Raw genomic sequence first — 4,685 nt, 5'->3', positions numbered from 1 at the left:
CCCGGGGCCGGCGCCGCGGCCGCGCCGGGCGCTGGGGGGGCGCGGGAGCCGCCGCCGCCGCCCCGCCCGGCCCCGCCCCGCGCCGCCCCTCCGCCAATGGGAGGGGGCGGAGGGCGGGAGGGGGCGTGGTCTGAGTGATGGCCACGCCCCGCAGCGCCCCGCAGCGCCGGCACCGGGAGGAACGGGGGGAGCGGGGGCACCGGGGGGAGCGGGGGGCACCGGCGGGCACCGAGGGGAGCGGGCACCGCGAGAACGGAGTGCGAGGGGTCTGTGTTTGCGTGAAGGGAGGCGAGGACGGGGCCACCACTCCCCGCGGTGCCCCGGTACGCCCTGGTCCCGAAGGGCGCTACCGTGAGGGCACCGGGAGCCGCCTCTGGCGGGTCTGCAGGAGCGAAGGGAACGGCGAATGGAGGGTGGCACCCGCACCCCGGGGAGCAGCGTGGGATGCCCCACGCCGCACACGGCAGCCCCGCGGGCGGGGTGCGCAGCGGGGCGGGGGGGAGCTCCACAGCCTGGGTTGGGGTCCGTCCCGCAGAACAGTCTGGGGTCCGTTCCACAGCCGCGTCCATCCCTCTCGGGTTTGTCTACACGATGTAGGAGAGCCACTCAGGCAGTCACAGACCCTCAGCCGCCGGCAGCATCCCTCGGGGGTGCAAGGGTGGAACGGGGTCCAGACCACGGGAGGATGGAGCCTGGGCTGCGGGATCGGGAGCCCGGGTTCCCCCAGTGTGTCTCAGCAGCTGGTTTCTCTCTCTGCTCCCGTCTGAGGCACTGGCGGTCTCCCGGCTGGAATCAATGCCGTCGGCTGCCTGACATGTTCGGCAGCACGGGCACAGCCTGCCTGGGAAGGGAGGCCTGGACAGGCACAGGGAAGCGGGAGCCAGGAGTACAGCCCTGTCAGGAGAAGCCAGGCGGGCACACGGTGAAGATGGAGTCAGTGGCAGCGCTGGCACAGGGAGTGACAGCTGACAGGGCAGGGATCAGCGTCCCAGAGAGCCCGGTGATAACTGTGGTGGTGCTGAAGGGTCATTCTCACTGTGGGCATGGACGGGATTTTCCCTTTGGGAGCATTTATGGTTAATCCCTGGAGCGCCCCGTGGGGAGGAGGAGGAGCAGGCAGCAGGATTCTTTCTGATGGATTTAACTATGGACGAGGGAGATGGGCCAGGTTAGGAGCTCCTGCACACGGCTCCTCGGTGACATCCCCTGCTGCCACCCCGAGTCCTGGGCACGGGCACGGCTGCCACAGGCTCCGGGGGATGAAAGCTGAGGAGCTCCGGGTCTGCAGCGCTCCTCCGACACAGCCGAGGCTGGAGGAAAAGCTGTCACGGTGGAGGCTCATCATCCCACTCCCCTGCATCCCGGGATCCAGCCGGGAGATGGAAGAGCTGCCTCGGCAGAGCAGACTGCACGCCACGGTTCTGCACTATAATCTGATTTTCCAGGACAGCTGCAGTCAATAGAGGCCGAGGCCTGAGAACAAAGTGCAGTGCTGGAACCATCTGCGGGCTGCAGCTTTTTCACCGGTCCCTGAGCCGCGGCCGTGGTGCGGCTTTTCCCGGCACAACCCGCCGGGTGAAGGGGGTACACCCTGCCCTGGCACCTCCGGGGCACGCCAGGACTTTGCCCCGCCGCCATCCCCGGGCGAGGCCGATGGAAATCTCCGGAGCAAACAAAGCCAGCTGTTCATCGCCGCCGCACCGGGGCAACGCCGGACGAGAGGACGCGGCTCCTCATCGGCGGCAGCGCTCCCGGTAACCCCGCCCGTGCCAGGGCCGTGCCCTCCCCGGCTGCCCCCGGGCTGCTCCCGCTGCCCCCAGCCCCAAACTCAGCCCGGCAGAGCTCGGAGCCCCGCGGCAGGAGGAGCATCCCCGGCAGGTTCCCCTCCTGGAGGAAAGGCGTGTGCACAGAGCCGGCTCAGAACCGCAGTCACGCCTGGAGATGTTGCTCCTCAGATAGTTACAGGAACTAATCAGATAACGGCAGCTGAACTAAGGGGGATATGTTTGCTAAAAATAGCGTAATGGAACAACAGGCGCCTGGAGATACGGCTGCCTCGGGGAAGCGGGGCTGCGGCATCTGGCACGGCTCGGAGCGGGGCCGGCGCTCCGAGCCATCTGCATATATGTAAATTTGTTCTTAGAGGCAGAAAAACAGCTTGTCCCCGTCACCGTGGTCAGCCCAAGAGGGCCCTTGTGCTGCTGCACCGATGTGAGCACGGAGAGGCAGATGGTGCCGCCAGTGCCACCTGTGCCAGCAGCCGCGGGGATGGCACCTGCCCTTGGCTCAGCCAGGGAGCAGAGCTGTGCACAGGGCTGGAGACACCAGGAGCCCACCCGGGGCCCAGAGCCGTGCTCTGCCCGGCTGCTCTGCACAAACGCTGCGCCTCAGGGCTCCCAATCTGCCTGTTTGCTTTGGCACGGAACCTGGCAGGGCTCTGTGTGCCAGAAGTTCCGTGCCGTGCTCAGAGCCAGGGAGATATTTCGGTGTGAGGCCTTCCCTTCCCTTCCCTCCCTGCCTCCTGCTGCTGCTCAGGGCTGATCCAAAGCTGGCTCGTGCCGCGGCTGCCCCCACACTCCCCAGCCTTGGCTGCTCCATGCCCTGGGCCTGGCCAGGCTCTCTCCATCCATCCCTGCCTGTCCCAGCAGCCTGCCCAGCCTGCTGCCCTCCCGGTGCCAGCTCCCGGTGCCAGCTCGGAGGGAGCAGAGCTGCTCCAGCAGGCAGCCTGCAAGGACGAGCTATTCCCACCAGGCACCATGTCAGCTGTGCCAGCTTGGGAGATACTCATCTTCCCTGCATGGTGAGTGGAGGGAGGATGCTGCAGGCTCTTTCCATGTGCTGCTCGTGGTGCCTCTGCTGTCACCTGCTGCAGTGCCACAGTGCCACCAGCCAGGCCTTGGGAGCTTCTCTGTCTCTGCTGGGTGCTGGTGAAGCTCAGCCTCAAATCCTGGGGGCAGTTTTGGGACTTTCCATGACATGGAGGGGCTGAAGAGTGTCCAGCTGGATCAGGATCCCAGCCCCTGGCAGGGCACAGCTGGAGCAGGATCCCAGCCCCTGGCAGGGCACAGCGGGAGCAGGATCCCAGCCCCTGGCAGGGCCACAGCTGGATCAGGATCCCAGCCCCTGGCAGGGCACAGCTGGATCAGGATCCCAGCCCCTGGCAGGGCACAGCTGGGGCAGGATCCCGGCCCCTGGCAGGGCACAGCTGGATCAGGATCCCAGCCCCTGGCAGGGCACAGCTGGATCAGGATCCCGGCCTCTGGCAGGGCACAGCGGGAGCAGGATCCCGGCCCCTGGCAGGGCACAGCGGGAGCAGGATCCCGGCCCCTGGCAGGGCACAGCTGGGGCAGGATCCCGGCCCCTGGCAGGGCACAGCGGGAGCAGGATCCCGGCCCCTGGCAGGGCGGGCACGGACTCTGCTGCCTTGGGAAGGGCGCAGCCCACGCAGCCCCGAGCAGGCACCGTTCCCTCCCTCGCCAGTCATTGTTCTCCCTCCCATCGCTCACTCACCTCTGAACGCTTCAATCTCATCGCCTTTGTCAGTGTCGCTGGCTTTTAATTGAAATTCCTCAGCCATCTCCTCATCAGCGCAGCCCATCAGTGAGTTTTGTGTGGGAAGTCATTGTTTTCCTTCTGCAGCTGTGAAAGTTAAATTCCAGCGTTTTGCTCGGAGACTGCTTTTGTCTCTTCCCTTTCTTATGCTGCCAAGCCCAATCTTACAATCGCAGCCTCTTTCCTTTGTCTGGATATTTCATTTTCCACCTCTTCTCCTCAGAGTCCCCCTGGTTCCATCTCAGGCTCCTTCACTCCTCGGGCCCATCCTGAGGGGCATTTTCCACCTCCAGCCACTGCCATGTTTTCCCTGGGGAGGTTTGGAGAGCCCAGCCTGTTCCTAACTCTTCATTTCTTGGTGTTCAAATCCATAAGAACAGCATTCAGCTCCTCAGGAGGGTTTGGGCACCGTGGAGCTGGGCAGATATGGAGCTTTCAGAACGTGCAGAGCCTGAACCCTCCTTCCCCCACCAAAGTGCCCCTTTAGCCCCTTCTCCCTCTCCAAAAGGCAATGAAAATGCCAACCCAACAGTGTTCAAGAGGAGGACCCACACTGGCAGCAGGAGGATGGGATGGGGGCTCAGTGCCCTCCTCTGCAGCCCAGCTTTTCTCTAATGCCTGCCATGTCCCCATGGGCATCCTCAGGGAACCTTGGCGCTGCCCTGGGCCCCCACTGCCCCCTCCCACACATAAAAGGGTGATTGTGCCAGGCCCTAACAGCTGGCACTGGCCTGAGGCCAGGCCATGAATTTTCCTTGTGCCAGGACTGACACGAGCCAAGGCTTCAGGAGCAGAGGGCCGAGTGCAGGGCAGTCACCCACGAGGACTTTGAGACAGGATGAAGAGTTGGATGCTCAAAAGGCCTTTGGAACAGAGGGAGGGCAGGGCAAGTGCCCAGCCTCCCTAATATGAGATATTTCCAGGCTATTTTGTATATTTTAGATGCTTTTCTGACGTGCCTCGGCGGCATCAAATGTTTTAGGAGTATAATCTGCCAGCTTGGAAACATCTGAGGTATTTTGTAGCTGTACACAAACACATCCTGAGCCAGGGAAGGGTTAGGCTGTGGTTGTGGTTTCAAAGCAAGGGTGTAAATGTCACAGGTGCCTCTGTCATCCCTGCACACTTGGCCA

Source organism: Melozone crissalis, unplaced genomic scaffold (assembly GCF_028551555.1).
Source record: "Melozone crissalis strain CALT ecotype California unplaced genomic scaffold, PUWL_Pcris_2 ptg000012l_1, whole genome shotgun sequence".
Taxonomy (NCBI): Eukaryota; Metazoa; Chordata; class Aves; order Passeriformes; family Passerellidae; genus Melozone; species Melozone crissalis.
The sequence above is the reverse complement of the archived record's forward strand: the minus strand, read 5'-3'. Positions refer to the sequence as shown.